Source organism: Salminus brasiliensis, chromosome 22 (genome assembly GCF_030463535.1).
Source record: "Salminus brasiliensis chromosome 22, fSalBra1.hap2, whole genome shotgun sequence".
NCBI lineage: Eukaryota > Metazoa > Chordata > Actinopteri > Characiformes > Bryconidae > Salminus > Salminus brasiliensis.
In genome coordinates, this window is record NC_132899.1 from 2,343,336 (window position 1) to 2,356,454 (window position 13,119).

A 13,119-nucleotide genomic window follows, 5' to 3' on the forward strand; every position below is an offset into this window, starting at 1 on the left:
ACCTCAGGTTCCGAAGAGAGGAGAACCTCAGACGAGAGGCTCGAGGAAGTCTGAGGTGTGACCTGTTACGGATCTGAGGTCTGAAGGAACGAGCCAGGAGAGGAGAGAGAGAGAGAGAGAGAGAGAGAGAGAGAGAGAGACAGAGAGAGAGAGAGAGAGAGAGAGACAGAGAGAGAGAGAGACAGAGAGAGACAGAGAGAGAGACAGAGAGAGACAGAGAGAGAGACAGAGAGAGAGACAGAGAGAGAGACAGAGAGAGAGAGAGAGAGAGACAGACAGAGAGAGAGAGAGACAGAGAGAGAGAGAGAGAAACACAGACAGGCTGGAGGACACCAGGACAGGTGGAGAGTCCACAGAGGGTTCTGGAGTCTAGACCGGGGTTCTTTAAATGTACTGAAAACTTTATTAAATTCATTGTTTTATTCTTTTATAAAAACAAAAAAAAAAAAAAAACATGTTTTGAATAATCTGATCTGGGAGCAGCTCTGATTTTAGGGCCACCTATACACCCCGAAGCTTCATATTAAGCAAACAAATGAAGTTTGAAGGGGGGGGGGTTAGTAGGGACAAAATACTGGTGAGATTGGTGACAGTCCAGTCTAGTCCAGTCCAGATCTGCTGACACTTCACCAACTTTGATATATTGATATATCACACAAACCCAATAACATATTTAGATCCATATTTACATCAAGTGGACAAACGAAAACCAGAGATGATTTACAGAATTTTAAAATTAGACCAGAGTGTAAATCTGCTGATCTGGGCAGTAGGAGTTTATCTGCTCAGTAAAACACTGACATCAGAATAAACACTAATAATCTCACTCCTGCAGAAAGTGGTGGTGGTTCTCCATCACTGTGTTCATCATTAGAACATCTCCAAAGTTCTCCTCTCTCATGGAGTCTAGTATTATTTAGAGTTCTCCTCAGATCAACACCTGGTTTGGTAAAGGTATCTTAACTGCATAATTAAAATCTATTGATTATATATAATAAATTATATATATATAATGTTATATAACATCTAAATAGTATAGAATTTGAGGAAATCTAGATTTATTCTTTAATATTTTAAGCATTATATACATTTAATATTTTTAATATTTTTATAAATCTATAGACTATAGGTATACTATATTTATATATATTACATATTTAATGTTTGTATATATTGTACTTTTTTTTCTAATTAATCTATAGATTTTAGTTTAGATACCTATTTAGATACTTTTACCAAACCAAATATGCTCTAATATTTTATCTGTTAATATCAGACTTTTGAGTCACAAAAAAACAGCATTGGCTGTATGCATAATGCTTTCATCGGCCGGGTCCTCGACTTCCCTCCTTCATACTGATATCAGTTAGTGTGAGCTGCAGTGATCAATGCAGTTATGATGAATGTTTTTATGATTATGTATTTTTAGTAGTTAATAAATACAGCGATCACTAATCAGTAACTACAAGCAAAGCAGTGCAAAAAGTTCTACCCAAGTTAGAACAGTGGGGAAAAGCCAGGATCTTCGCTCACACACACACACACACACACACACACACACACACACACACACACACACGTCTGAAGAAGCAGTGAGAGAGAGTTCAAATTTAACAATGACTGCCTGTGACTCTACCTGTCCTTCCGCCGGTCTCCAATTGGTGCAGGGCTGACAGACAGCCGGGGCTGAGTGGAGAGAGAGACGTGCGATTGGCTGCTGGTGAAGGAGGCGGCGTCCAAACTAAGAGGAGAAAGGGGCGGAGTCACGAGACTTGGACTGCTGCCCTCAGACTGAGAACCTGAAAGGGAGGGAGAAAAAGGCAGTGTCCTGACTCCTGACTCCTGACTCCAGCTCCACATTCCAGCGGGAGCAGTAGCCATTCTGAAGTCACGAGTCACTCAGCACTGAAGAGACTCCAAGTTGAGGGATCTTGGCCTCACAGATGCAGCGGGCCGTGGATGGCACCGCAGCAGTGGAAGAGCATCAGGAGATTAGGGTGGAAACTAAGCTAGACTCTGCAGGGTGATGGATCTCCAGCAACAGGACTGAGCACCCCGCTGTCTCTAAACCTGAGAGTCTATCAAACCAGCTGATCTTCAGACCAGCTGATCTTCAGACCAGCTGATCTTCAGAGCATCACGGTTGCTCAGTTCTTCCAGAGCGAGAAGCAGATTTTCACTGCACTAACCAGCAGCTTACACGCCTTAAGGAGCTCAACGCCCTGCCCTGGGTGTGTGGTAGATTCAGGGACGGGCTGAACGCGCTAAACACCCAGATATGGAATTCAGTGTTTCCTTGTAGCAGATAATAGTTCACATTTACTTTTTTATAAAATACAAATCTACTAGAGCCGTAAAGCACGCATTCGGGTGTTGGGGTGTGTGTGTGTGTGTGTGTGTGTGTGTGTGGTTCATACCTCTGTCTGAACCCTGAGCAGAGCGGGTGTAGCGAGGTGTGGAGGGGATTTTAATGCGTTCAGTCCGATACTGAGACAATCCTGCAAAAAAAAAAGACAACATTTGAAACGGAGTGAGACTTAAAAGACAAGCAGAGTGACGGGAGCGGGTAACAGGGTGGAAGTGAGCAGATAAGCGGGTAACAGGACAAGGCCAAGAAGACTAGCACGGGTAACGGGACGAGACGGAGCAGACGGGTACAGGTAAAATTGAGCAGACGGATGCGGGTAACGGTACGAGACGGAGCAGACGGGCGCGGGTAACGGTACGAGACGGAGCAGACGGATGCGGGTAACGGTACGAGACGGAGCAGGCGGGTACAGGTAAAAATGAGCAGACGGGCGCGGGTAACGGTACGAGACGGAGCAGACGGGCGCGGGTAACGGTACGAGACGGAGCAGACGGATGCGGGTAACGGTACGAGACGGAGCAGACGGGTACAGGTAAAAATGAGCAGACGGGCGCAGGTAATGGGACAAGGCCGAGCAGATGGGCGCGGGTAATGGGATGAGGCTGAGCAATCGAGCGCGGGTAACGGGGTGGAAGTGGGCGCGGGTAACGGGATGAGAGCGAGCAGACAGGTGCGGGTAACGGGGTGGAAGTGGGCGCGGGTAACGGGACGAGAGCGAGCAGACAGGTGCGGGTAACGGGGTGGAAGTGAGTACGGGTAACGGGACGAGAGCGAGCAGACAGGTGCGGGTAACGGGGTGGAAGTGAGTACGGGTAACGGGACGAGAGCGAGCAGACAGGTGCAGGTAACGGGGTGGAAGTGGGAGCGGGTAACGGGACGAGACCGAGTAGACAGGTGCGGGTAAAAGGGTGGACGTGAGCAGACGAGCGCGGGTAACGGGACGAGACCGAGCAGACGAGCGCTGGTAACAGGGTGGAACTGAAAAACCCATCTGGGCACACATACCTTGCCTGGCGCTGGAGGGCAGAGAGTGCGTGTTGTGATGAATGCGGGAGCGTGATGATTGGTCAGAGAGATCAGCTGAGCGTTTGTGGCTTAGGTCCAAACTCAGGCGACCCTGATGCTGTGGACTGAGAGAGAGAGAGAGTGAGAATGAGAGAGAGAGAGAGAGAGAGAGAGAGAGAGAGAGAGAGAGAGAGAGAGAGCAGGAAAGGTTTTAAAAAAGCAGAAACTTAAGGCCTTCTGAGTGTGTGTATGTGTGTGTGTGTTTGTGAGTGTGTACCTGGTGTGTGTGTGCTGCTGGCCTGGTGCAGGAGGGCTGTTATTCGTGACCCAGTGGCTCCAGGCTGTATACACTGGCTTCCTCATCACAGTGGTGAAAGCAGGGCAGGGAGACAGACCTCTGTGTGGAGGATCTGAAATAAACCCACAAAAAGATCCATTTCTTTAAAGGATCCTGATGGGGGGTCTTTAGCGCCCCCTAGAGCGTCCACAAGCTGGCTGCAAACCAACCCACATTATATGGATTGGCCTTAATTGTAGACCCTGCAGTAAAATGTGGAAGCAAAACTAGCTCACAAGAGCTAAACGACCTTCTGCTTGATTTTGCAGAATTGTTGTGAGAATTTGATTGTATTCAGCCATAAGAGCATTAGTGAGGTCATGATATTAGATGATGATCACCCCCCCCCCCCCCCCCCAGTTCACCCTTCTCAAATATGGGTGCAGTAGATGCAGTAGCTAAATGCATTCATTAGAAGGGGTGTCCACAAACATTTGGACATGTAGAGTACTCTAAACTGCAGAGACTGGTGAACCCCAGTGTGAGCAGCGCCACCTGGTGCCTGGCTGTACTGACGTGTGGGTGATGGTGGGTGGTGTCCCGGGGGAAGAAGCCCATGCTGTGTCTCTGAGAGCGCTGAGGGGAGAAATCCGGGCACGCTTCGTCATGACCCTGAAACGGAGCAGCAGTCAGGGGTTAATGTGTGTTAGGTGCAGTATGGAGTATGCAGGGTGTAGTATGCATGTGTAGTATCCAGTGTGTAATGTCAAGTAGTGCATTGCATGTAGCCAGGATCTGCAGTGTGTACTTCGTAGTGTTGTAGTGTGTATAATGAGTGTATAGTATTCAGTATGCAGGCTGTAGTGTGCAGTGTGTAGTGTAAAGTGTGCAGAATGAGGTATTTAGTATGCAGTGCATACCTGTTACCTATGGAGGGGATCTTCAGCATGTAGTTTATAGTGTGTACTATGAGGTGTGCAGTATGCAGTGCACACCTGTTATCTGTAAAGCTAAAGTGTGCAGTATGCAGTGTGCAGTATGTAGTGCATTAACTACAGAGGGGATCTGCAGTTTGTAGTATGCATTGTGTATGATGTAGTGTGTAGTGTTCAGTATGCAGTGCATCAACTACAGTGGAGATCGTCAGTTTATAGTATGCAGTGTGTACCATGAGGTGTGCAGTATGCAGTGCACACCTGTTACCTGTAGTGGGGATCAGCAGTGTGTAGTTTGCAGTGTGTACTATAAGGTGTGCAGTATGCGGTGTGCAGTATGCAGTGTGTCAACTACAGTGGGGATTGTACGTATGTAGTATGTAGTTTGTAGTATGCATTTTGCAGTATTCTGTATGCAGTGGTAATCAGCGGTGTGTAGTATGTAGTATGTACTATGAGGTGTGCAGTATGCAGTGGTACATACAGAGGGGATCTGCAGTTTGTAGTATGTAGTTTGTATTCAGTATGCAGTGCATTAACTGCTGTGTGTAGTATGCAGTGTGTACTACAAGGTGTGCAGTGTGCAATGTGCAGTATTCGGTATGCAGTATATAGTATAGTATACAGTACAGTACGCACTACATACTGTGCATACAGTATGCACTATGTGTTACACAGGGTTGCGTGTAGTATGTAGTGTGTAGTGTTCAGTATGCAGTGCATTAACTACAGAGGGGATCTGCAGTTTGTAGTATGCATTGGGATCTGCATCCGAGTATAGTATGCAGTGTGTATTATGCAGGGTTGTGTGTAGTATGTAGTCTGTAGCATGCATCATGCAGTATGTACTATGAGGTGCAGTATGCAGTGTGCAGTATGCAGGGCATCAACTACAGTGGGGATTGTCAGTATGCAGTGTGCAGTATTCAGTGTGTTACATGTAGTATGGATCTGGTGTGTGTAGTATGTAGTATGCAGTGCAGTACCTGTAGTGGTATGGGGATCTGCAGTGGTGTGAGGGCGCGCCTCTGATTGGACAAGGAATTCGATTTGGCTTTCCGTATCTCCAGCTCATCCGCCCCGTGCCGCATCACTTCCTCGTCACATGACCTCGTTGGGGTGGGCTTTCCGGTCTCCCCCGAGTTCTGCCGCTGCAGCACGTTCCCATTGCGGTCAAATCCTTCGACCCCCAGCTCAGACCTTCCACCGGGCGTGGTGGGGGGTGTGCCGGTGGTGATGGTGGAATCGGAGGCGGAGCTTCCTTGCTGTTTGTGCTTGAATTTGAAAGAGTCGCTGCGCTTCGGCGGCTCCGGCGGGCTCTGCAGCGCCCCCTCTGGCCTGGAGCCGGTGTGTTTCAGCGCATGAGCTAAGGAGACGTACTCCAGCTTCGAAGGCGTTTCCGGACGCTTGAAAATGTCCGCGTCGAAAATGGACTTGCGCTTCTTTGGGGTTTTGAAGATGGAAAGAGGCGGAGCATTCTCTGGCGTTACCATGCCGCCTGCCATCACCTTTGGCCAGGTGCCTCCGCTGTGCCTCTGAGGCGCGATTCCCTTTTCCAGCACCGTTTCCACATTGATGCCGTCACCAGAGGCTATGGGATGAAAGGTGAGGGGGCGTTTGGAAGGGTCCGGCCGCTGGTAGCAAAGCTCGTGGTACGGCTCCGCGGGGCATGGCGCCCCCCGCTGGCCGCAGTAAACATCAGTCTGGGTCGTGCTGCCGCTGTTGAGCGTCTGGCTTCTGCAGTTACGGGCGTGCGCCTCCAGAGGGGGCACCTTGCCGTTAGAACCATGTTCGCACTCTCGTACGCTCTCGCTCAGACTAAGACCACACACACTGTGAGGGAAGAACTGTGGATGGAAAACGGTGATGAGCATCTGCTTCATACATTTTACACCACAGCCAAGAAGCTAACAGCTAAAAAAAAGTAGCTTTAGCCCACATTCTAGATACCAGTGAGTCATACGGTGTCAGAAACCACCTAATCAAGTCCATTACAGGTTACTGAACACTAATTATAAGTGTCAGGACACTTCAAGACATTGTGTAAATTGACAAAAGTATTGGGACACCCTATCATTCATTGTTTCCTCTGAAATCAAGGATATTAAAAAGAGTCCATCTTGCTTTGTTGGAGTGACTGTCTCTACTGTCCAGAGAAGAAGACTTTTTAGAGTCCATGAGGAGCATTGCTGTGAGCAATTTGATTGCATTTAGCGACAGAGTGTTGATGAGGTCAGGATGTTGGATGGAGGATCGCCACTCACCTCATCCTCATCATCCCCAACTTACCCTAAAAGTACTGGATGGAGCCTCCACCACAATCATTCCAGAGAGCACAGCTCTTCCACAGCTCCTCAATGCTGGGGGGCTTTAAACCCCTCTAGCCCACGCCTGGCATTATTAGGCAGCATGGAGCCGATAGTACTTCTCTACATAAATGATTTACAGGTCTTTTTACACACAATGACCAGTTTAATGAGGAGTTCTGAAGAGAGACCTGAACGTCAAAAAACTCAGCACAGGTGAGTAATATTATGGCTCAGGTGCGAGGTAGCACCATGCTAACTGGTGGTGTACACATCTCCATTCATTGTTAGCATAGACGCCAAACTATTGCTAATCAAATACACTTCAGAAAGCAAGTATAATACAGTCTTCAGAATCCACCTTCATGTGCTGCTGAATGTGTGTCCCCACTATGCTGTCAGAACCAGTACCTGACCAGTACTGGCACCGGCACTTGGACAGTATGGATACAGTGTTTGTAGTGGAGAGGAAAGTGCTGACCTTCATGACAGAGAGGGACAAAGCTCTCTGCAGTTCCTCAGCAGCGCCTCACACTCACTCAGAGCCTTATTATCCACAGCAATTCCATTAATCTGCAGGAGAGAGAGAGAGAGAGAGAGCGCGCGAGAGAGAGAGAGAGAGAGCGCGAGAGAGAGAGAGAGAGAGAGAGAGAGAGAGTGAGAGAGAGAGAGAGCGAAAGAGAGAGAGAGAGCGAGAGAGAGAGAGAGAGAGAGAGAGAGAGAGAGAAACAGCACTTGGAGGATTAATTCCCGCCCCTCAATGTTTAAATCAGTCCATATACATGCAAATTTCAGCAGCCAGAGTTGCGCTCATTAAAACTGCAGGATGTCCAACACTGACGACTCCCCTTCTGACAGAGATTAGAAACCCAATCAGAAAGTTCTGCAGACTGAAAACCGCAGTTCCTCTTCTCAAACCGAACTTTTCTTATAACACGGGCTACACAGCAAACCCATGAGGTGGTGTTCGCCAAAGGGTGCAATTGTAGTGATTGTGGATACGGGCCTGGCAAAGTCAGGGACAGGGCCTGGCAAAGTCAGGGACAGGGGCCTGGCAAAGTTCAGGGACACGGGCCGGGCAAAGTCAGGGACACGGGCCTGGCAAAGTCAGGGACACGGGCCGGGCAAAGTCAGGGACACGGGCCTGGGGGAAAGCAGCGGACAGGGGCCTGGGGGAAAGCAGCGGACAGGGGCCTGGGGGAAAGCAGCGGACAGGGGCCTGGGGGAAAGCAGCGGACAGGGGCCTGGGGGAAAGCAGCAGACAGGGGCCTGGGGGGGGGGGGGAGGAAGGGCAGCAGACAGGGGCCTGGGGGAAAGCAGCAGACAGGGGCCTGGGGGAAAGCAGCGGACAGGGGCCTGGGGGAAAGCAGCGGACAGGGGCCTGGCAAAGTCAGGGACAGGGGCCTGGGGGGAAGCGGCGGACAGGGGCCTGGGGGGAAGCGGCGGACAGGGGCCTGGGGGGAAGCGGCGGACAGGGGCCTGGGGGGAAGCGGCGGACAGGGGCCAGGGGGAAGCGGCGGGGCATGGGCCTGGGGGAAGCGGCGGACAGGGGCCTGGGGGGGAAGCGGCGGACAGGGGCCTGGGGGGAAGCGGCGGACAGGGGCCAGGGGGGAAGCGGCGGACAGGGGCCAGGGGGGGAAGCGGCGGGCATGGGCCTGGGGAAGCGGCGGGACAGGGGCCTGGGGAAGCGGCGGACAGGGGCCTGGGGAAGCGGCGGGCATGGGCCTGGGGAAGCGGCGGGCATGGGGCATCGGCGAAGATGCTGGGCTGAAATTGTGTAGTCTAGCATGGCCATGGAATTGGCTGTAGTGTAACCATAAAAGTGGGTGTAGCATAGCTACAGAATGAGCATGGTGCAGCCATGGAAATCAGCACGCCATAACTACATGAAATGAGAGCAGCGTAGCAACGGCTATAGGCTTATTATAGCCACGTTAAATAGGTGTAGCGAGTTCACATAACTTAGGCATAATGTAGCCACAGAAACGGGCGTAGTTAATTCACGGAAATGGTCCAACTGGACTCAGCAGTGCAGAGACTCACCGCAAGCAGTCTGTCTCCAGGACAGAGAGAGGCATCTCTCGCTGCAGGACTGCCGGGGGCGACCGAGGCCACGTATACACCACTCTCCAGGACAACTCCACTGTCTGAGACACACACACACACACACACACACATTACCTCAAATGTCTTTACTTCTGCATTTAACAAATTCCTTATAAGGACATCCCGATCCAGTGATTTAAGGCCCCTGATCTGTCCGAAGCATTATTTCTCTCATAATTTAGGTGTAGCGTGCTACCTGCCTACTAAGCCATCCACACCTATCTAAGCCAGGTAGGTAGACAGTTATTCTACTTATGGAGTCACACTGCCCCTATGCTTCCTGGAGTGTACTGCAATCTGTCAGAATGAGTGCATGGTGTCACAAGGCTTGATTTTCTACCTTTATTTCCCGTGAGATTAAGATGGACAGGTGTGATCATTCTCCCTCCGAGAGACCCGCCTCCTCCTGACCACCATGTTATGACTCCGCCCCACTCAGCACCGCCTTCAGCACCTGCTTCCTGTCCTTATTCGCCAAGTCCACGTCATTTATCTTCAACAGCCAATCGTTCACTCTGAAATGCAAAATTTCAACAGAACATTATTACATATTGAAGTACCTGCATATTATACACCGTGTCCAAAAGTTTGTGGACACCCGTTTTAATGAATGCATTCAACTACTTTCAGTTGCACCCATTGCTGATACAGATGTGCTAATGCACACACACACACACACACACACACACACACAGCTTGTGGAGTTAGTCCTTAGTAGTTAGTACTATCAATAGAATAGGACTCTCTGGAGCAGATCATCATCATGACCCTATTGGCTCCATGCTGCCTAATGCCAGGCGTGGACTAGAGGGGTATAAAGCCCCCAGCATTGAGGAGCTGTGGAGCAGTGGAGGAACTGTGTTCTCCACTGGTTTTGGGATAATGAGGTGAGGTGGTGTCCATCTTCAACATCCTGACCTGATGAACACTCTTGTCGCTGAATGCAATCAAATCCTCACAGCAATGCTCATCCAAAATTTAGTAAAAAGTCTTCTTCTCTGGACAGTGGAGACCACCAGCAGAATAGACTCCCAAAACTGTCCATATAGAGGATTTACACCATCATGCCCATCTCTAGCGTAAAGTGTCTTATTAATTAATTAAATAATTAATGATCTAATTTTGTTTATTCCTGGTTTGATACGACAGATTAACATAAATAAGACCGACACGTTTACATTTATTGTACCGCACATATAAATAAATCAAATGAAATAAGTGAGGCTACCGTAACCTGCCATCCGCAACACTTCCTTTGTCCACCTTAGTAACGAATATCCCACAATCCCCCGGCAAATACGGATCGTTCACTCCCTCGGCCACATCAAACCCCAAAGCCTTCAAATCCATGTCCTCCTGAGAAAAGAACACAGCCGCGTTATGATTCCACACAAACGCTAATGTCCCACAGCCAGCTCCCACATGCACAGATGAAGTATAGTCTTGGGGTACCAGTGGTGCCGGTACTGCCGGTACTGATCACCCCTCTGTGAGTGGGCTACATAACCCAAACGCAACTTTAATAAACACACACATATAACTCCATTACCGGACTGTACATCCTCACAGAGCTGAGTCTGAGGCAGTGTGTGTGTGAGGCAGAGAAGGTGGTGTCTGAGGATTCTGGTGTTTGGTGGAGCAAAGTGGCGTCAGATTCTGGTGTTTGGTGGAGAAAGGTCATGTTTATTATTGTGTTTGGTGGAGCAAAGTGGCGTTTGAGATTCTGCTGTTTGGTGGACAAAGGTGGCGTTTGAGATTCTGCTGTTTGGTGGACAAGGTGGTGTTTGAGATTCTGCTGTTTGGTGGACAAAGGTGGTGTTTGAGATTCTGCTGTTTGGTGGACAAAGGTGGTGTTTGAGATTCTGCTGTTTGGTGGAGAAAGGTGGTGTTTGAGATTCTGCTGTTTGGTGGAGAAAGGTGGTGTATGAGATGTTGGTGTTTGGTGGAGAAAAGTGGTGTTTGAGATTCTGCTGTTTGGTGGAGAAAAGTGGTGTATGAGATTCTGCTGTTTGGTGGAGAAAGGTGTTGTCAGATGTTGGTGTTTGGTGGAGAAAGGTGGTGTTTGAGATTCTGGTGTTTGGTGGAGAAAGGTGGTGTTTATGATGGAGTTTGCTGGAGAAAGGTGGTGTTTGAGATTCTGCTGTTTGGTGGAGAAAGGTGGTGTTTGAGATGCTGGTGTTTGTTGGAGAAAAGTGGTGTTTGAGATGCTGGTGTTTGTTGGAGAAAAGTGGTGTTTACGATAGAGTTTGGTGGAGAAAGGTGGTGTTTGAGATGCTGGTGTTTGGTGGAGAAAAGTGGCGTCTGTGGAGGTGTTCTCTACAGTAATCTGTGACAGACTTGATTATGTGAGACGGACACTGTATGAGTCACTAGACCATGGACTGAAGCACCATGGCATGAACATGAAGGGGTTAATGAAAGCTGCTGCTGTAAGAGTGAGCCTCCGCAGTGACCAGTGCTGGGACAGACCTACCCTGTCCCTCTCAAACTCCACCACCTCCGTCTCCCACTCCAGAGAGTCCGTGTCGATGGCGGAGTCGTGGGAGTTGTGAGCCATCAGCTGCTGGTATCGAGCCTCCTTGTCTTGTTCTTCCTCCAAGCGTTCCCTAAGAGGCAGAAATCGAGCAAACGCTCAAATGCTCTGAATTTACTGGTAGATATAAACAGCTTAGGGTTATCTTATGGTTATTGTGGACAGATCTGAAGGCCAGGTAAATTCACTACAGGTCAATCTCCACTAGGGGGCTCCACTCCACTTCTAATCGAATCACATTCCCACCTACTACCAGAACATCAACATCATACAGCTCAGCTGCAGCTCACAGTGATGCCGTGGATACAGAGTACAGTGTGTGTGTGTGTGTGTGTGTGTGTGTGTGTGTGTGATATATAGATTATAGATCACAGTTTATACATCTGAATATAACTAGTGTAATCATTTTTTTTACACACTACATGTCAAATGTTTGTGGACACCTCTTCTAAAAAATGCATTCAGCTACTTTAGGTTGTACCCATTGCTGAAACACACACATCTGGTCTAGCCATGTAGAGAAGTACTGCCAATAGAACTCTCTGAAGCAGATGGTAAACATGACCCTATCGGCTCCATGCTGTCTAATAATGCCAGGTGGGCTAGAGGGGTATAAAGCCTCCCAGCATTGAGGAGCTGTGGAGCAGTGGAGGAACTGTGTTCTCTGGAATGATGGTGGAGGAGCTGATATTAAAACAAACACTAATAATAACATGCCTACAGAAAGTGGTGGTGGTTCTTCCATCACTGTGTTCATCATTAGAACATCTCCAAAGTTCTCCTCTCTCATGGAGTCTAGTGTTATTTAGAGTTCTCCTCAGATCAACACCTGGTTTGGTGGTAAATCAGGGCTTAATGATGGTAAATCAGGTGAGCTGCTGCTGCTGCTGCTGCTGATGGAGTTGAACACATCCTCCACGGCTGTGCTGGCTGGACTGGGGGGCGTCCAGGAGAACCCTGGAGGAACCGAGCTCTGTTCTTCAGACTAGCTCACCGACAAGATCTCACTACTTTCTTCTTCAGAATGAGAAGCTCTTGTTTCTCCTTTTTACTGGATTCATGTTCAGCTGCTTTATCTGTTCTGATGAGATCTGGAGCTTCTACTGTAGAACTCTCTTATTGACAAAATCTAAATAATATATATATATAAATACACAGTGTGTTAGTGTGTAGTGTGTACAGGGTGGGAGTGTGTGTAGTGTGTACGGGTGGGGAGTGTGTGATCGACTCACTTCAGCTCCTCAGCTCTCGAGATAACTCGTTCTTTCGTTTCCTCATGTCGTCCAGGTTACGCAGCGCGTCCGCCAAATCGCTTACCGCTCGGTCTCTCTCTCTCCTCAGATTATCACACAACGTACTGACACACACACACACACACACACACACAGTATATCACTTGACTATATTGATGGATATGCATTCTATATTAATTAAATAAATAAATATAAAATAAATAAATACATGTGAATAACCTCTTCTGTGAATCCTGTATCATCATTTATTAATAATGTATTATTACTGATGTGTTATATGCTGGTTATAATCGCTTATAACGCCTGGCATAAGCCTGTATAACTGCACACCTTTTA

The 13,119-nt window shown here is 48.6% G+C and overlaps 1 pseudogene; it reads right to left on the reverse strand.

Annotated features, from left to right (window-relative positions):
- LOC140543650 (disks large homolog 5-like) overlaps positions 1-13,119 on the reverse strand; it is a 48,591-nt pseudogene that overhangs the window by 14,748 nt on the left and 20,724 nt on the right.